This window comes from Antedon mediterranea, chromosome 5, assembly GCF_964355755.1.
Source record: "Antedon mediterranea chromosome 5, ecAntMedi1.1, whole genome shotgun sequence".
Taxonomy (NCBI): Eukaryota; Metazoa; Echinodermata; class Crinoidea; order Comatulida; family Antedonidae; genus Antedon; species Antedon mediterranea.
This window is the reverse complement of record NC_092674.1, coordinates 7,184,195-7,206,482: the sequence shown is the minus strand read 5'-3', so window position 1 is coordinate 7,206,482 and position 22,288 is coordinate 7,184,195. Positions and strand designations below refer to the sequence as shown.

The 22,288-nt window shown below is 33.3% G+C and overlaps 1 protein-coding gene across 7 annotated transcripts in view; it reads right to left on the bottom strand.

The window, feature by feature from the left end:
• The window catches only part of LOC140049530 (uncharacterized), a 56,246-nt gene that overhangs the window by 29,654 nt on the left and 4,304 nt on the right, over positions 1–22,288 (bottom strand). For 3 of the 7 annotated variants that reach the window (XM_072094427.1, XM_072094434.1, XM_072094433.1), the window contains exon 2: positions 18,481–18,572. The gene's annotated coding sequence lies outside the window, so the exon portion shown is untranslated. Of the gene's footprint in view, positions 1–2,630; positions 2,899–5,267; positions 5,668–15,308; positions 16,858–18,480; positions 18,573–19,094; positions 19,294–22,288 lie in introns of those variants that run through there. The other 4 variants (XM_072094428.1, XM_072094432.1, XM_072094429.1 and 1 more) reach the window with 4 other exon arrangements.

Here is a 22,288-nt window from a genome sequence, read left to right as displayed (position 1 = left end):
AAATTTAAATCACGTGTGGCATCAATTTCATCTTTACAGTAAATTTTAATCTGTTATAGCTCGTAAGAATAAAATGTGATAATCACGATTAAAACTTTTTCTGGAAGCTATTGGATTGCAGATACGAAATTATGTAAAAATGTTGCCAATCGGATGTTGTGACGTCATCATATGGCCAGTTAAATAAAAAAGGTCGTATTTTCATCTTTTGCGTCATAATTCATTACATTTAAAAGAGCGCGCATCAATATTTCACGTATTCAAATTTCTTCTACACGCTAATACGTTGTTGCTGAGATAATTTCCTTTCGGAATTGCTACCTTCGCGTTCCATTTTAAAACCGTCAACATGTTAAAAAGTGCAATAAATAGCGGGTCCCGTAATTTCACCTATTCTACACTGTATGTCACTGTATGTGATATGGATACAGATTATACTGTGTATACTATATATGAATTTAAATAATAAAATTCAGCAATAACAACATATCATATTCTTCAGTTCAGGTCATAATGCCAACGTGAACACTTCCTTTTGTCCTCAACCTATCCCCTTAATGTTAATGTTGCACCACTTGCGCGGCGGATAACCAAACTCGTCAAAGTGACGAGTTACATGTCTAGTATTATTGTAAAAGTTATGCAAAACTCTGTTTATAAAATAGAAATAGGGTACTATATTGAAGTCCCAATGACATACTGTAGCCTAGTATGCCCAAATGCTTTCCAGCAGAAGAAAAACTATACATAACTTTAAGCTCTGTCTACACTATCAAACAAACAAAAAGTTTGAAAAAAGTGTGATATGCCCAAATATGGTAGTGATATGCACAAATATAGTAGTTATGTGACATCATCATGTCCATATATGCGTACCACATTTTGTTGTCGCATAAAGTCCTTATACAAACTAACTAATGTAATCTTGATTGTTATCAGCATACTGTGTTGAGAAAAACCCACACAAACGACCAAACAACGTACCCTTATGATTTGCACTCCAACAGGGGTGTACTCAAAAGCCAATAAACTAACAACAAATAATGTACCGATTGTTGATAAAATGAAGATAAAGTTAGCCTAGAGAGAGCCTAAATATTACTAGATTATATACGTTGCTCAACAGGCTCGAAAACAGTTAAAAACTCAACATAATTTAATCAGATAAGTTAATTTGAACTAATCAAGATTCTTCTCGACCTTTGACAATTAAAGTCACATGATCAGAGGAAAGTGACATAAATCCAGTTGTTATGATTCACTTTTAAGTACCCTACCCAAATTTAATTTGCATATTTCAAGGATTTTATAGGATTTATTAAATTATAAATACTTATAAAGCTATACTCAACTATCTGAATGTTTTGTCTATGTTTGAATAGCAGGTGGTACTGCATATAGCATATGAATATATTGATCTAAAATGTTATATTCATTAATACAAATAAACATATCTGTTTTAAACTGTATAGTATTCATACGCAGTTTTAGTCTCATTAATATGATACATTCAACAACTACACAATACAATATATGGATTACAATGACTCTTCATATTGTACAAATTTGTACACTCAGAATAGTAATTGTCAACAATGTAGGTACAATATGAGTAATAATTATTCATCTATTTAGAAGCAATTAGAGTCATAGAAAACATTGCAGGAAAAACCTGAAAATTTATACTAGCCCTATAAAGAAAACCAAGATTATAATAGGGAGGTTTCGCAATCTTACGAATACGATAACGAAAACGAATACGTCACACATTTGTGAAACTTTTGAGCTCATCCCTATTTCATATTCGTAAAGCGTATTCGTGTTGAAGAATATCACCAGTCATATTCGTAACTACAAAACGAGTATAGTTTTTGATCTATTTTGCACATTTTGCATTTGAATCAGGAATTATTCATGATTATAATATACTAGATTTATTGAAAGTATTTACTAAAGTAATTTACTAAAATGCCACGTCAATTTTGATAAATAGCAGTTTTTAAAGTCCTCACTCGCTTTGATGTTACGCTAGGCCTAGGCAGCCAAGCACCAAGCAACACGTACCTGCGCGCTTCGCTCAAATTTACCGCAGTCATATTTTGGACGCGCCTCAATATTTCGTTGCCATGCGAAACAGATTTTTTTATGGCTTACGAAAACGAATACGTGTGCGTGACGTTTTCGTATTCGTAAGATTGCGAAACCTCTCTAATATTAACATTTAAAACAAGAATTTACTTAGGCTAACCATCGATATATTCTCTATGGGCTAACTCTGTAGGTTCCAAGTTCTAACTAACTAATAATTGCCATCTATATAAGCCTCCGCCTTTTCCCTCACCCACCTTCAAACCCCAAGAAAATAATCACTTCATATTTTATAGATAAAAGTAAAAAACATATAATACCAACACATACCGTATAGCTCTATATACACCTAATGTATTATTTTTAAAGTCAATTTATTTGATTGCCTCAACACTTCACTAAAGTTTTCAAAATAATACACCATGGTATTTTTCTTCATATTCAATGCAAAAAATAAAATACTGACACTGACTGACAGTACATAACTGATTTGACTCTCCAAATTCCTGTATTAACCATAGTACAAAATATATCCCACATACCGTATGGATAATATTCTCCCTAATCTCCGCTACAGTACAGTAATCCCTTGTATTTTCCTTTACAACAGTTGCACAGATATGGTAGAATCGTTACATAAAATAGTTTGATTGTTTACACTCTCAACTCTTGGTACAATGTACCAGGATATGCCTTGGCACACTCACCAGGTTATTGTCTGACAAGGTAAATAATGGAACAGTCCAATTTAATACCTCCCTCTTGTGATAGGTCATGAGTTTAAATTAGTTCATAAACTAAAGAGTACCTGTATTGTTATTATACCTACAGTATACTAACTTTTAATCAAATTTTAATATTGCTTTTTTTTCCTTGCAATGCCAGCTCCCCACACCTTGCTTGGAACTCCTCTAAACCACAAGCAACATCCCTTCCACAACCCCCCATCCCGCAATCTCTCTCCCCAACTGAACTTGCTTTATATTGAAGGGAATACATTGTACTGACTATTTAAATTTGTTTTCCATTATTAATCAGCATTTCACATTTCTTTGGATCAATTCAAACAAATTGAAGGGAACTTATATTGGTTTTTATTGCTTTTTTTCGGGGGGTCCACTACATAAATAAATTTAACCAATTTGACAGAGTATAATCAAAATTAGCAAACTGGTAGTGCATTGTCATAATTTTCAACCATATCACCCTAAAGGATGTTACAGCAGCGTTTAGAGACCTGTGAAAACGATAACCACTCTTAGAACAGGAACAATCCAACTTTCCTGGCATCGTTGGCTCACAATGGCTGTATTATGGCAACGGGATGTAGGCCTGGTCAATTGCTTCCTCCTTTAATACTATTGGACGACTACATGTTACAGGAGTTTATGGATGACAATAATAATATTATTCTACCATTAATAAGTATTTAAGTAAAACTGCAAACTCACTTAGTTTACAATTAGTTATATTCATTACCTTTAAAAGTATTTATATTTTTTTCTATTTTTATCAACAGAATTTCTAAAACGTATAATCCTAAATTGTTGGAATTCCAAATAAAAAAGTCAAACGAAGACGTTGGCCACTAGATTTAATCTTTATTCAATTGAATAAAATTAAATTGAAATAATTAGTAAATAAAATATACAAAAACATTGTTCATGGGTCTATTATTATTAAGTTTCAGGTGAATGGTAAAATCTCATGAAATATTTTCAAAATAAATATGTATAAATTTCTTTCAGTTTGTATTTAATATGTAATAAATAATAATATAATTAATTATTTATTATTATTAATAATTAAAATGATTGAATAATTGGAGTACATCAATACAAATCTTCAAAATTGATAATAAATTTTACAAAATTGTATAACTGTATAAACAATCTTAAAATCAACTTTATAGCTATATACATATTTTGTATTATTTCTTTTGAAAAGATAAATTACAAAGTAAATACATGTTTCCTTTATGAATTTGTTGATAGAATATGGATATAGATCAGGGATTACGAAGCCTTTATTTCCCAGGGTCCTAAGTTTAAAAGCACTTTCTTCGAAACCATAAAACCTAATTTTATCAACTCCAAAATAACACTACATATGCGTGTTATCTGGGATCATTGACACACATTCATTTGGATTTCGTTAGTAGTTTTCAATTCTGGAACTTAGAAAAGGGGACCGCCTATCATCAAATGTTATTTCTAGTCATTTAAATGTTTGTTTTATCATGGAAACAATAACTGTAACTAAAACCAGGCATTCTTAAGCTCTGTCTATACTATCAAACTTGTTTAAATTGTGATGTGCCTATATATGGATACGATGATGTCATATCACTACTATATTTGGGCATATAACTACCATATTTGGGCACATCACACTTTCTTTGTCAATCTATTGTTGGTTTATCCAGGTAAGCTAGGCACGAAATAGACTGGTTTGGTTTTCTAAATATATGGTAAAAATTAGGAAGCAGTATCATTTGAAAAATGTATTATTAAAAAATGAATACAACCTTCCAAAGTATTGACCACACTAGAATATTATAGTTTTAATTTTTTTAATTTTCCATCAAGATAATCACTTTGAAACTAGATTTTTTATGAAGTATCTTTCAATTTCACTTTCCAATAATAATTTATGCTTGATCAATTAATTTTCTTTCATTTACAACAAATTTTCAGTATCCATGTTAAAGGTCTTTGAAACGAAACTCAGAATGAAATAATGTATTATGTCACTACTGCATTTTACAATTTAACACCAATATCTGATGAAACGTTACCTTGAGTTTTAATTTTAACTGATTAGATTAACAATGACTAATATTACCTTTATCAAATAACAATTTGACAGAATAGAAAAAGTATAAAAGGATTCAGGACTGTTAGGAACAGATGGTCCCAATGTACCATTACTTTAAGATTGTATATACCCCTATTGTGTTGACAACTCCAAATTCCTCTGTAAACCTTATTCTTTTAATGACCAAAGTTGATTTTTGCAATTTTCCCCTATATGTACACAAACAACTTTTTTTTTTTTATTGAGTATTTTAATCTAGTATTTTATCAGTTTGTTGTCCAAGTTTTTCCTATTGTATAGATCTCTATTGGATAGATATATGAGCCATATAGTACATTTTAATTATTAATATTGGCACCTACCTTTACAAATAGTACAGAGATGCTATCCGATGGGAATTACTATGAGAAATGGCTAGCTTCTACCTGGCAACAGGAAAGGATTGTGGGCGAGCCAGGTAAGTTAGAGATCAACATTACCAAACCTGCAAACATCCAAGTACAGTTATTTCCTTCCTATGTACATCCTGAATACACCAAGGACCTAGTACAACTAAGCTTATTGTATACAGCCAGCTTTATTAAAGGGCATTCACACTATAATATAATAAAGTCAATTATTACAACTTTCAATGTTATTTCATATTTAGGATAATTATATAGAATAGATATCGGACAAAAGCCAGGAATGAATTGGTGTTTAGTGCCGGTAACTAAAGAAATCATTAGAGCAAATAGGACCAACAGCTAAATATCTATTTGAAGGATGCTGTATTATAATTTAATTCCTATGTGTGAAATACGTAGGTATACTCCTTTAATAATTGCTATTTATTCTGCATGTTATCATCAAACACCATCTTGCCAAGAACTGGCAATACACATAGGCCTGAATAGATTAAATTGTTATTCACAAAATATTTCTACAACAAATTCTTCAATAATAATTAATTTTGAATGATGGTACATTATCAAACCTATGAACAATTTACCCCTAAATTTTCAATAGTGTAGGCCCCAATAATATAAAGTACACATTGTGAACTATATAGTAGTTGTTAAATGATGTGGAACTTCTTTCAATGACATTTTATACTTTGTACAGTATAACAATATATATAATAAAAAATGTACTTTTTTATCCAGGGACTAAAAAAATATTGAAAAGAGTTTCATTATAATATTTTGAGACTAGGCCTAGACAATAGCCTATTTTCGTTGAGCTAATGTAACTCAAATAGTAGAAAATTAATTGAATTGAACATCCCTATCCGTAAATGGTACAGCCCATGAACCACACCCTGAAATGGAACATCCCCACAATTTTCTTTTGGAAATTAGACATTAAAGTCACTTTCTTAAACCTAAACTCACCTAAAATAATGAACAATCTGAACCCTATATACTGTACCTTGTTATGATTTAGCATAAACCCAAGTGCCAAACTTAAGCTCTGTCTGCACTATCAAACCAGTTTGACAAAAAATGTAATGTGCCCAAATATGGTAGTGATATGCCCAAATATAGTCGTGATATGACATCATCATGTCTATATATCTTATATGGGCACGTCACATTTTTTGTCACATTACGTTTGGTAGTGTAGACAGAGCTTTAGTATGGTAACTTATTGTCTTTAAATGTGCCCAGTAATATTCAACAATTAAACCCAATTTACAGCACAGGTAACATCATGAAGGAAAAATAATTTTTTCCTCGATTACATACATGGCTACAGAGTAGTACAACTGAATTTCTAGTCCAGTGGATTAGTTGACAGAAAAGGTATATATAGCTATAATATAGACAAAAAACATACAATTACATTGTATACAAATAATGAATGTTTATGAGTGCAATGGTACAAATAATGGCACGAGGTGAATGATGAAAGGTTATATCAACGAGGCAAAGCCGAGTTGATATAACCTTTCATCAATCACCAAGTGCCATTATTTGTACCATTACACGAATACAAAACATTCATTATTTGTTTTATATAACATCTAGACGTTTTTTTTTCGTACACAAAAATGTTTTAAAAAGTACTATTTAACGATCGTTGAATAGTGCGTACTATTGCACGCCATGTGACCCACATTCGTCCAATCAAATGACAGGAATTTATATAGGTGTTATATAATACATACTATATTACAGATATTCAAAATACAAGCAGGAAAACTTGAAGTTATCCTAGTACCGGTAGTAGCGCCAGGAACAAATAGTTGAAAATAAATCAGTTATTATAATGATTGGTATGTGGGGGTATGTTTTCTATTCAAAGATAATATAAGGAAATTCTGAACAGTGATTAAATCTTATTTGAACAGCTACTAAAAAAATAACACGTTTTATAATATCACAGTGAAGTATTTTGAATAAAAAAGAGGGTAAATTATCAATGATAACCATCAACCATAACCCAACATAGGGTTAAGTAATGCTATACATTAGTAAATGCTTAGAAATAGTCCATGCAGATGATTTTAAAATACCGAAAGTGATTTAGGTATATTTTACTTCAAACACAAGTTTAAAAAAAAAAAAATAGAAATAAAACATAATATTTAACGCTGTGGCTAAAGATACGGTACCGTATTCTAACTTCTGTTTACTAAAGGTACGGTAAAATTGCATTACGTCATAATCAGCCAATGGGGTTCTGGTACGTGCAAGACGTCATCGTATAAGGACTTTGGATTTTTTTTCATATTATCGCGTCTGTTGTATGTAGAGAATTCCTGTCGGCGGCGCCGATGAGGGTTTTATTTTTATTCCAAATGGCCTTTAGGCCTATATTTTTTATTAAACTTTGTTTACAATGGTGACCATAAACAACAAGCAAATGCGGACAATAAAGGGGCCCTCAAATACTATGATTTAGACAGTAGCCCCAGGGCTGAGTCACAGAAATCAGTGCACACATGCAGCTGGCCCCAGCCTGGCATCGCTTTCCCTACACAAACAAACTCATATAATGAGGTTATAGTACGTAGTAAGTAGGCCTATCGTAGGCCTCTTTTGAAACGGTTTTCTGTATTCTAGAATTAAAATCAACATGTTTTGGCTTTTCAATAATAATAACAGACGTAGGCTACATTTAGTTTTTGGCACACACGACGGCGATAATAGCGATAAATGAAGCATAAAGAAAATGCGGTTGATCACTGTTTTCGCGATATGAAAAAAATCCAAAGTCCTTATACGATGACGTCACACACGTACCAGGTATTGGCTGGTTATGACGTAATGCAATTTTACCGTACCTTTAGTAAACAGAAGTTAGAATACGGTACCGTATCTTTAGCCACGGCGAATATTTAATTAAATCAAGTGTTTAAAGTTGTGAACCAATACAGGTTATCTATATATTTAAATACACTGTGAATTGAACATGTTGGAGCAGGATAGGTTGAATACAAAAAAACTAGAGGAAAAAATCACCCTTTCTCACCCCTTTGATTCCAGACAGTATTTTATTTCTAAACCAAAGATTCTTTGGAGCACACAAAGTATTGCGATATTACAGATGACACTAAAATAGTTAAAATGAGAAGCAGCCTAAAAATATTAACAATCTTTCACTAAAAATCCACTATTCATAAATTTCCAAGAAAGTGTATATTGTTCCTTTGCATCCTTTCACCACCACAACCCACCTGTTCCCTCTGAAATCTATTTCAATGACTGGCCTTAGATTTTGATAGAGCATGGTAGGCCATATAGGTGACACAGCTTGAGCCGACAGGTAAAGCCTAATATGCTATACAACCTGGTGTCAAATGCTGCCATCACAGTGGAACATGCTGTGTCTGGAATGCCCATTGAACATCAATATGCAACAACTCCCTGCTTGGAGCGATCACAAAGTGACTCGAACATTCTATCTTATTTATTTAGATTTAAAGTGATTACAAGTGATGTATCATCGATTAATAAAAATCATTATTAATAATAATCAATAGTATTTGTTTGTGTAATACAAGACTAGCTTTGCTATGATGTAAATTTTAAGCTAAAAAGGAATCAGATGCTGCATGCACCAAGTATCAGTTGAACTAATATGAGGGAACACAACATACATTTCTATCCCAACAAATTTGTCAAACTTTCTATTTAAAAGTCGAAGATAGTCAGGTCTCTGGTCCATTCTATTGTTGCCACAGATTGAATTATTCATCAGTACTTCTATGAATGGATGATTAGGTGGGAACACGAATGCTAGTTGATCATACCCAGTACCGTTTTGAACACCTCACGGGGTATACTATTATGCCTCAATAGAGTTAACATATCACCCTTCATTCATTTCCCAGAAAAGTGATCTCCTTATTATAGAGATATCCTCTGAATAGGGATGTCCCGAAGGAGGAACATTAGTCAGTTTTAAACAAAGTGTTTAAGTACAAATAATATATATACACCAAAAAACACCAAAAATATGCCAACCTAATGCCAGATAATGAACGTCTTTTTAGAATAATCTACATTTGTATGCTTCAAATCTTTACTTTCCATTTGTGTAATGTATTAAAGTAAACGGAAAAAATAACATACAGTATAAACATACAAGACAACTACCGTATTTTCCGGAGTATAGGTCGACCCCAAGTATAAGTCGACCCCCAACTTTGACCTAGAATATCGTTGATTTTGGTATGACCTGAATATAAGTCGACCCCCAAAATCGGCTAATAACACAACTTACTTTAAAGTTCAAAGAAGGCTAGAAATGTATGAAATGTGGTTGTTTGTTTATACAATTATTAAAGTGTAGGCCTAATCAATATCGGACGGACGTAATCACAACGGCTTCGCCGCCGTCTTCGCCAGCCTATAATAAATGACAGCGATGTAGCGTTACAGTACTTGCCATCAGCGATGTTTTTTCGCGTCACTCGAATAAATTAAAACGAGTTTTTCGTTAGGAGGCTTATTAATTGTACAGGCGAGTAGTTGTAAATCGCGTTATCTGTAAATGTACACGCGCCGGACTGAGGAGAATTTATTTTATGAATAGACATGCGCAGTAATTGTAATTACGAACAAACAAACAAACTGCGCATGTGTATAGATGAAAATATCGCGCAATAACAAACATGCTGCATGGACATTCCAACATCGTGTAGTTCGTTTTGTGGTGTGTGTTACGATGTTTTCGCGAGTGAATACGAAGCATATGAAACACAAACGAAAACTATTTATTCTTAATTATTTTAATAAAAGCGTAATATAAACATCAAAATTAATCTTTGTTATATATTAATAGTACTTGTACCAGTACTTGTTGGAGTTGTATTATTTTGTACAATGTAGGTATTATTAAATTGAAAACTCCTGTGAGTGATTGATGATAGGCCACTGACCTTGCTAGGCCTTGACAGCTGACGGCTTTTGAACGAATTTTTTCGGCTTGATTTTTTTCAAAAATCGCATGGTCGGAGTATAAGTCGACCCCCCGATTTTGCAATTAAAATTTTCCCACAAAGTCTCGACCTATACTCCGGAAAATACGGTATTGTTTAACATCAGCTGGCCTAACATCACATCATGTATGGATTTCATGTTAACCTGACCTTGTTTCCATTAGGTCTTAGCAGAGACCACCCCCTGTTCTAAAAAATGTTCAATTCTTGCCTAGTAGAACATTAATACCAGTGTGTCAATTACTTTCTTAGCGAGAAAAAGTTTTCACAAATGAAGTAGCTAGTTGCTAATGGAAAACAAAGCTGTGCTACTAGAATACGTTATAGAACCACCCTTTGGTGATACCTGATTCAGAGGACACACCCTGATTCTGGGGACACTCCTCATTCTTGGGAAATCCCTATTCATGGGACATCGCTATTCAGAGGATACCCCTATGGGACATCCCTATTCATGCGACAACCCTATTCAGGGGACATACCTATTCATAGGATATCCTAATTCATGGGAAACCCCTATTCATAGGACATACAGTACATATTCAGGTGACATCCCTATTCAGGGGACACTCCTATTCAGGGGACATCCATATTCTGGAGACATCCCTATTTAGGGGATATCCCTATTTAGCGGAAAAACCTATTCAGGGGACATACCTATTCATGGGACATCGACGATGTCATCGTTATTCAGGGGAAATCACTATACCTGAGAAATCCCTATTCAGGGGACACTTCTATTAAGGGGACATTTTTCCACAAAAGGATTGATGGTCAATATATATTTTATACTACTACCCATCCCTATTCAGAGAACATCTTTATTAACAAAGACTTGGGTCCCCTTAATTAGAATTCTGCTGTTTAAAAATCAGAAATAAACTGGTCTATATATAACCAACAAAATTATAATCATAATATTTTTATGCTGGATTTATTTGTTCTACGACCATAACAAATGTAACTAACAGTAACAATCAGTAATTTTGAATAGTCAAAATGTCAAAAGGTTGATTAACAGCCCACAGCTTACAATGACTTTGACAGAACTTGTTTAATTTGTTAAAACCTACACAGTAGACCATTGTCGGCTCTGGCTTTAATCTATTCCACATCAACTAAAGCATCACCACATTGAATTAGCTATTCTGATTCATCAGGTGGGTGAAATAACAAAAGCCTAGACACAATTATAGACATTTTTAAAGGTCAAATCAGTTCCGGTCGCTATGGAAAACAAATAAAAGGATCTATTTAAGGGGATACTGTGTTTATCTACAGTACCGGTACTTGTTGTCGAAGTAAAAAGTATCTGTAGAATGTCGTTTTAAAAGGGTAAACAAGAATTTCAACAGCTGTTTGTTTGAGCTCATTGGTCTAGTAAGCCTTTCTCACACACCAGGGCTTCAACATGTGAGCCCTGTGTGTCAACATGTGAGCCCCTGTGTTTTTATGATTCCAGGTTGTGGTGATCTAGAGATCATCAGTTCGAATCCAACCCTAGTAATTTTGTTAACAAGCCTTCTTATCTGAGTACTTAGGACATTATTTGTAAAGAGAAATTATGACCCTTTAATTTTTGTCAATTTAGTCATTGGTTTTTTTTATGCCTACCTGTTTCCATTTTACTAAAATTAGAGGCGCCTGAATCCTGAGTAAGGCAGAGACTCAACTGTAATTTGTTCGAACCCTAGTTAGTGACAAGGGCATATCACCATGCTTTGATTTGGATGTTGGAATGATTTTTTTACAGGGTTTTTATTTGCATATAACTTCATAACAATTAACTATTGGCAAAATTGACTAGCATACTGTCTGCAGGTAAGTACAGTATTTGTAATTAATACATGTTGGTAGTAAGTATAACATAACATATACAGTATACCTGCACAATATATCAAATGAATACATAATACAGTACACTATAGCCAGACAATACAGGTTTTAGTAAGTCTAGAGAAAATGATACCTTGCTGATATTGATATTGGTCTTGGACCTAACATTGTGATAATAACTGAAAAGAAATGAATTGCAATGATCAAACCATAGACCTACATTATAGATCCATGCTCAAACAATATACAGTAGTTGTCATAAAACCATACTTGGCAAACCAATTCAATGACAAATGGAACAATGCCTTTGCATTGCTTTAAAGTGCCAGGGTAGATTAAATACAATGTCATGTTACAATGATCTTTCACACATAGCCCAATGCCATTTAGTTTAAGAGTACAGTATATGCTTAATTGTACCCACTCAATGGTTACCTGCAATGCCATTTTAATGCAAGTATAAGTATAACACAGCATTCAACAATTGTATTGCATAAAACTTATCGAAAATTAGTCAAAACCTTCTTAACTCTGTTCAAAGTTAGTCATAAATAAAAATTTCAATTTTTACTTAAGCACTGCTTAGCAAAACCATTTATAAATTCCAACTCAAGACCGAAAGTATTTGGAATATTTTTACTACTATCCAGTAGAACCCTATAAGGGGACACTATTGGTCCCAACAAAGTGTCCCCTGAAGAGGGATGTCCTGCGAATAGGCGTTAATCAAAACATGTATTTTCCTTGCCCTTTGTTCGTTTCACAGGAAAGTGCTCAATTAACAGGTGTCCCTTTAATAGAAATGTCTCCTAAAAATGGGATGTCCCCTGAATAGGGGTGTCCCAAAAGGGGGTTCTATTGTAATCCCATGACTAGATGTATAGACTCAACATGGTTTGATAAAATATCTATGGACTGTTTCAAAACCAAAGTATTTCAATATGTGATAAAATGTATAGAATGCAATAGTAATAAAATGTATAAACAGAATAAACAAAACAATTTATGAAATGAAATTTTATACTTGACATGTCAAATGTCAAGGTGATCCAACCAATCAAATCCAAGATCCTGTTTCTACCCTTTAATGTTTCCTGTGAAATATAATAAAGCAGTTAATTGCTTGAAAAGATGGTGGTTTCAATTTAACAAGAATATTGTTATTAAATAACCAAAATTAATTTATAAATTAATTATTCCAAGAAAAAAAACACCAACCTTCCTTCCAATCCAGAGAAAATACACAACTTCAAACCAAAACACAACTTTAATTTCTTAACATGACGGACAATGTAAGGTATTCAAAATATAGACTACTGGTTCAATAGTGTGTTTAGCAAGGTAAGTATAGGTATACTGGTCCAGGTATAAGTGCACTCCAATAGGGTGTTTCGTGTAAGGCAGGGGCAAGTATTCTCGTCCAATAGGATGTTTTATAATGCAAGTATAAATAAACTGGTCAAATAGATTGTAGAGTGTTGAGCCAGAGGGCCAAATAAACTTATCCAACAAACAGGGTGTTTTCATGCGAGGCATACTCGTTTGAGTTTGATTATAAGGTTTGACTAAGTTGACAAGATTTGATCAGATTACCTCCAATTCTATATCCCCGCAACCAGAACACTGCATATTAAACTGTGAACCCTCTAAAAGTATATGGGGGTATGATAAAAATAGTGTGTTTTTTTTTTGCATGTAAGCAGATACTTGTAATACTGCTCTCAGTACTATTATTTATTAAGCTTAGACTAGGCATACTAAACATTACAACATTCCAAATTCTAATACAGTAACATTGTATGTATTACTGGTGATTTAGACCCCATTTACACTTCATCGACGATTTCTTAGCCGGCCCGAAGTCGGCCCGACGCCGGCTTTCTTTTTAGCCCGCAATGTGTTTACACTTACCCAAAAAGCCGGCCTCGGGCCCTTACTATTGCGTTTACACTTGCTCTCGCGGAAGAGTGCTCGATGATACGATTTCGCTACATTCACGTCATATCCGCTCCTGTGCGTCTTAAAAAGTTAATATTATAAGCGTTATCAATCTACACTAGGCCTAGGCCTATCAACTTTATCAAAAAAGAATCAAATAACGGTATTTAATATGGATCAAAACAATTGTATTATTGCTTTACTACTAATGTTTGCGTCTCGTTTTCTAAAGAATAGTAGTAGATCATACGCCTTTTTCACGAAACGGAAGACATCTTCGATCGATGATTCTTTACTCCATGATCGATGACAACACAAACAATGCCGTTCAACGAAGCGTAACCAACAGAAATAACATAGCGTTTTCAGCCTATTTTCGGAGGACAAGTTACTTAAAAATTCGTAACTCCTCAACGGACAGTCGTATGGACAACATTTTTTACTGTAAAATGTTCTTTAAAGATTAGCCTATAGAACTGTGTGATTAAAAAAAATTTAAATTTTTTTTTTCACTTCTTAAGTACATCGAAAAAAACACCACAGTTTATAAGCATAGGCGCCACATGGTGTCCTGAAATCCCCTGAAAACGCTGTTATTTCTGTTGGTTACGCTTCGTTGCACACGGCATTGTTTGTCATAGATCGTGAAAAAGGCATCTTCACCAATTTAATTTCAATGAAGAATTTCCGATTCATCAGCAATAAGTTTCGTAAACTTAAAGCTATAGTTGACACAGAACGTTCATTTTATGACCGCGAGTGTTTACACTATACGAAGTGCCGGCCCGAAGCCCGCAATTGCCGGCCCGAAGCCTACTCTAGACTAGGCTCAAAATTGAGCCGGCTCGAGGCCGGCTCGGTTGTTCCCAGAGTGTTTACACTTGTGCACTTTTGGCTCGGAGCCGGCCTCGAGCCGGCCTCGGGCTCGCTAAAAGCTGAAGTGTAAATGGGGTCTTAGTAACAACATAAAACTGTTAGTATCTACCCATGTGGTAGTGGAACACATTAATAAGAGGTCAAGCTATTCCACAGACTCGTATGCTATGGTGGTAACACTTGTTGAATTTTGCATGGCCATGATGACCACCTGGGGGACCATCTAAGAAATTGTTTCAAATGGGGAAATAAAGTTTGCACCACAAACGTAATAGAGGCTACACAAACAAAAAGTAGTGTGGGTAGTCTATAAGTGCTATCTTACCTGGATAATTCGCCTACAGACAAATCTAACTGTTCTTGTGGTTCAACCGGGTTGGGTACTGTCGCAAAATTCACCACACACACATTTCCCATAAGAATTTTACTTACAATCATGGATTCCCCTAAAAGTGGTATTCACTTACAGTAAAGATAGACTGGTGAATAAAGTCACTGGTTACTTTTAAAATAAATATTTTGAACCTAAAATCTCTGAACCTGTCCCTATGTTGTCATTTTTGCTTTCAGAATGTATGAAAATGAAATAAATCATTTATTTAATGTCAATATTTATCTACTGACTATTAGAACTATCATAACAGTGGTCTTGAAAAATGACAACGATAAATGCCATTGTTGTTAATACAATGTACAGCTTTGCTACACAACTTGTTGTTCTGTGTAAACATCCTGGAACTTAACAAAACAATCGTTATTGGTTTGATGTAATCAGAATACGTACGGTGAACATGCGGTATTTTTATACCCCAAAAAAACTGAAAGAATCTGAAAGTAATTGCGCTCTTTATTAATATTGATACATGAAGATTCATTTTGAAATATACATTATAATCACTATATAGTACTACTGTATACGACAGGAATCAAATGGCATGAAATATTAGGATGTGACATGACATGCTATGTACTCTACGATGATGAAGCATAGAGATGTACTGTATACTACAAAAAGGTAGAACATACATACTAACTTGTTTTGAATTTTAGCATCTAAACCTACACTATCAAACTAGTGACAAAAATGTGTGATGTGCCCAAATATGGTAGTGATATGCCCAAAACATGGTGGTGATATAACATCGTCATGTCCATTTATGAGTACATCACATTTTTTTTCACATGGAAAGTTGTGATTATTGAAAATGGAAATGTTTGTCAAAGAGGTGAGTTTTTAAAATGTACAGTACTTCAGGAAAAAAAGGCCTGTCCAAAAACCCCTTCCAAAATAGGGGCATTTTAATGTCCCTCATTCTCGTCCACAAACTTCAACATCCAAAACAAATCTCTCACAATTATAAATACAGTAATTTGCTGTTTGAATAAAGTATTCTTTTCCTCCAAACAAAAACGCAAATTAATTTCTGTACGTCATGCTCACAATTCCAGCCTTATTTGGGATTGTCTATTTGTATTTAACTAACTTTATTGAGAATGGGAAAAGAATAATAATTCACAATTGCCAAGTCATCCTTACTTTGGTTACAATTCACTGAATTTGAACTATCTGCATACAAAGGCTATTTCTATAGCTCCAGGTCCAATACACCACTGCCCTTACAAATCAACGCTAATCTAATCACAGACTAAAGTGACGTAAGAAAACATGAAAACACCGCACAAATATAGGATTCAATATTAAGAAAAGGTAGACAAATATAACCTTTTTATGATACCACAGCTGGAGTTTTGATCAATGCCGAAAATTTAGCAAGATTATATCAATAATAGTTTGATATATATCATATATTTATAGCCTTCCACCAATTACAGATATATAATATATATTCAGTTATATAATCTTTCCCTTTATGGTAGAATATCTTTAGGTTTTAGGGTCTTTGGATTATTATACTCTTAAGTGTATATCATTGTGATTCAGTTTTATTAGAAGAATGCAATTAACAAATTATATAATATATGTAAATTTGGATAATTAAAAATAAACTCACTCAATTCTCTGCTGAAAACTCACCTATTTCAATAGCTATTTTTATGTTGCGCTGCTAGTTGCTGGTAAAGATTACTTTATACTGTTTTACATTATTTTTATAAATATAGTAATGGAAATGTTTGTCAAAGAGGTGAGTTTTTAAAATGTACAGTACTTCAGGAAAAAACGGCCTGTCCAAAAACCCCTTCCAAAATAGGGGCATTTTAATGTCCCTCATTCTCGTCCACAAACTTCAACATCCAAAACAAATCTCACACAATTATAAATACAGTAATTTGCTGTTTGAATAAAGTATTCTTTTCCTCCAAACAAAAACGCGATTTAAGTTCTGTACTAAATATAACCCAATGCTTCTGCAGGGTGGATGCAAAGTAGGGGTGGCCGCTTCTCCTTTTTGACAGTTAAAATGAAATTATAAACTAATTTTTATATCTGTTTTTTTGGTTATAATTATTACCACTATCATGTTTTAAAAATCCAAGATCCTGTTCTGTCTAAAAGTCCTTTCAGAATAAGCGACAAGTTTCTAGGTATATTGCGTTGGGACATCTACATTCAAAGTCAATTCTAACCAGCCTAAAGCTTATTTTAAGGTCTTCCTCTCAGCACATACCCACAAAAAACATCTGGGTACCTGAAAATACTGCTATTTTCCCCTTCAAACTTTAACTTACAACCCACCCCCAGACTTCTCTAGCTATCCATGTAGTATCCACCTTTCTATTGACTACAGCTCATGGTAGCCACTAGCTCCTGGTTGCAAAACGAATCAGGAATTTAAACTTTTCTGACGGAAGGAAATCAGTTATACTGTATAATAAAATGTTATTATAGATCTACTGTCCAAACAAACTCTATTGTCTTTCTTGATTTCATTGAACTTTAACCTCTCTATACAATCATTTTTCTGCATATTTCCATACATACTGTAACATGCAAATTCTGATTTAACATCAATAATGAAAACATTACTTAACATAACATTATTATCAATGTTTTTCATTTCAAATATTTGATCTGATATATACAGATAAAGCTAGAAAAGATAATTGTTTTATCATATTGCAGATATTATCAAAATAATTCCCATAAAACAGATTCTTAAGTCCTGTTTTTGCTGCGAAAACATAACTGGTTTTTAACCATGTGAATAAATTAACCCCTGTTTCTTGGCAGCAGAACCACAACAAATTTTCAGTTACCAGTTATATGGCAGCCTGAAAATAACGGTTAAAAACAGAACGCCATTTAACCAACTTTTAACTGCAGCTCAAAAAAACCGCTGACCAACTACAGTACACTGCAGTAATGGCCGGAGTCCATTGCATTTTGGGTAAGGCTAACAATTTCTGTCGACGATCACCCACTGATTTAAATGGTTATTTAGGAGCACAAATTTAGCATATAAAATTTTATTTAAAATTTATTTTGAAATCAATGGTTTATTTGGCGCTATGCAGCAGAAACAGTCCCACAGACTTACCCTAGATATTAGTAACTCAACTGTACGTCAACAGTCTTAAAACAATCTAGTCAATAGACACTTCCACAGAATAGTAATCAACCAGTTAGAATCTGAAATGATAAATAGTTAAATTTTGTCAAATATTAAATTACAGGTGGTCCAATCTAAGCTCTGTCTACACTATCAAACTTTAAGCGACAAATAAATGTGATGTGCCGATATATGGACATAATGATGTCATATCACTACCATATTTGTCAAACTAGTTTGATAATGTAGACATTGTTTGACACTTCCAATCGGAAGACTTTTTCTACAAATAAAAACCACTTTTAATTAGCTCCAATTTACCACAAAAGAAGTAGCTTTAAAGTTGCACTTCAAAATTTCAATTGAATAGTTCTCCAAAATACCAAAAAACTCAATGGCAGAGGACACATTATCTGTTTTCATTAAAAAACTATATAAATGAGCACTGATTATTTCAACATCAAGACAGTTTATCATTATCCTATTATAACACCATAACTAAAAATAACTAAATTAAACCTATACAAGTAAAGTTTTGTATCTGTTCTAAACTGGTTCAAACTAATCTATTCAATGGAAAACATTCCTGATACTGTACATACCTGTTGTTAATTCAACAGATACCAAACGCATTTACCAATGTATGATAGCGACAATGTACGATTCCATTGAAAGCTACAGCACTTATTTCCTCTTATGCACAGTGCTATGGTAGAGGTAACAGACACAATACAACAAGGTTAATTCCCACAAGAATGAGGATTGTATTGGCATTCCTATGCTCAACTAAAACGTCAATACTTATACCAGTGAGTGATTCACTGTGTCTACTCATGGAGGTATTACTGTATTACTGTATGCTACTATCAAAGGGACACGGTTCACCGAGCATAAAAGAAAACGTTGAAATCACTGGGCCTACAGACTTGTCATTGTCCTAGGATGGGACTATTAATGCAGTATAGGAATTGTATAATTGCTTCAGGCTTAAACAGTCTGTTTTTAAATTCTAGATGAATAGTCATTTGTTAACGACGCCTAAAGTTGTATCGTATAATTGGTGGCTACCGTATTCGTAAGAAATGACCACTCAATCAAAGTGTGTAGTCGTAATAAAAACCCGTGCAACAGTAAAAAACTGACCATCGCAGTAAAACATTCCAAACCACTTGTTTTCATAAATTCTATTTATCAAGCATTATTATTAAGAAGAGAGCAAGTGTACAAAATCTAACAGTGTTAAGGTACATTTACACTTGTCCCATTTACGGAACAGAATTAAGATGGCGGCGTATTGTTAAACAATTGAACGTTGTCGGCTATTAAATGGAACAAGTGTGAATCTAGCTTTAGTGGAAAAAATTAAATAATGTTTTGTATTAAAATATAATGAAATCTTTTATTTTTAAAAATCAACATTAAACATACATTACATTAAACATTGCATGCCTGGACACACCTTGAGTCCTTCATCTTTCTATAAAACTTAATGATTCTAAAAGACTTAAAGATTATAATAAATCTCTCTTTTTTATGTGCGTTGAAAGAAATTTCAGAACCTTTTCTAATGCAGGAATGTAGCTTGTGAATCTCAGAAATTCTACCAGCACCAAGGCAATTAGAAATTTAATCTGTCAAATACTTAAATCCTCTTAACAGCATGGTGGTTAAGAATAGTAAAGAAGTTCACAAATCTTATTGTAATGCTGTATGCTTGTTTTTTTTTTTTTGATTGTTTCAAATAAATGTGAATGAAACACTTCCATTTTGGTCAGGAGAATCTCGGTTTTCCACATTTTCTCCCGAATTACAAAGATAACCGAATTTTGGTGTATATGTGTGTTTTTTTTTTACACACAAGCAAATTTATGATATTTAAGCCAATGTACGAAAAGGGCATCCCCTCACAATCACGTGATACTGCTTGTCGCACACTGCACTTCTTGCCTCTCGATAATAGATAGAGGGTGCTGTAACCACCTCATCCTTCAGATGGTATGTTTAGTTGTTCGTCCTAATAACATGTACATTTACTGCTATAGTATTAGGCCTACTAGCTAAATGTGGTAAGTGTTAAATCCAAGGAGATACATAATCTTTTAATATTTCTTGCCGGTTTCACTTTGATGAACCCATGCCTAAATATTTAGAATTGGCCTAAACAGGAAAGTCATTTTGCATACAATACAATAAAGCCAAACTGCATTACAATTTCCCCCTGACTGTATCTGAAAATACCGTTACTCTAAATATAACACAATTGTATTTGTAAGAACCTATTGTGGTCAATAATTGGGAAGCCAATCAGGTCTGTTAACTGCATTTAAATGTTTTTCTATATATGTGCATGTATATTTGCTGTATATATTGTTTTGTACAATATTCAATTTCCGATTGTTGTTTATTATTGTTGGAGAATCAGTATGATAATAAATGTACTACATTTTTCAGAAGACGGTGTCTGCCAATATGGTAACCAAAAATACATTATGCAGACCTGTTGTTTATATTAGGCTGACAACTGAGTGCAGGCCTGTATACTAGGTGTTGTTATTGAGTGAATGAAGGAAACAAGTGGGGTTGGGGTCATTTTAAAGTAAAAGACTATAACACCATCTTAGTATAATTACTTGTATATTGTCATAAATGTGATTTATTTTGATAAGCAGATCCATATCTTTCTTATTAACCAGTTCAAATTAATCAATTCCAAAGTCCAAACTGAAGGAAATAAACAGTATAGTCGTTTAGGAACCAATTTAATAGGCTGTCCCTTGAATAGGCGTTGGCTATAGTAATAAAACATATTTCCCCATGGGTTTTAATGAAAAGTGTTCCCTTAATGTCCTCTAAATAGGTGTCCCAAAGGAGGGGTTCTACTGTATGAATAAAGACCATACGATTTGACATTTAAAGGCGTTACAAAAGGAAATGACGATGTTAAGTGGGTGTGTCTCACATAAGGGGAGCTCTGGTACAGACTATACCATTATCCAACGATGGTGTGATAATTTACTGTACTAATGTATATTAATGTTTTTTTTTTATTTCGTAATGCATTCCTCTGTTTGGAGAGAGAGGCTAGGTAAGCTAGGCACGAAATAGACACTTAAACATGAATCTATTTATAATTACTTTTTGCTCAAATCAATTAGAATTATAGGAAACAATTAGCACACCAAGAGAAAATTACAGGGATTAAAATTTGAAGGAAAGGTTACAAGGCCATTGATTTTATTAAGCTCCTACTAAACAGTAATAAAGGCTATTATTACAAATTGCAATATACTGTATAAGAATCTTGTTAAGCTCTGTCCACACTATAAAAAATAACTAGTTTGACAAAAAATGTGTGATGTTCCTAAATATGATAGTGATATTTCTAAATATGGTAGTAATATGATATCATCATGTCCATATATGGGCACACATCACATTTTTTGTCACATAAACTTTGATAGTATAGATAGAGCTTTATGACTTTATCGGAAATAAACCACACCCCTGCTAAATAATCAAAGCAAACCGCACTGATTATGTTTTAACTGATAAGAAAATTAGTATGTCAAGCTAATGAAATCCTTCTAAAATTTGGTATTTTATTAATAATTTATAATATTTAGAAAAGTACAGTAGATCTCAGACAAGATTTATGTAACAGAATTTTACTGTACATGGTTTTATTTAATAATAAGCCCATAGTCCAGAATTTTTACAGTGAGAGTTTTTTATAACAAAATTGAAGGGTATATGGAAGAAAATTAGTTTTAGGTCCACTAGTAGATAACATTTTAAA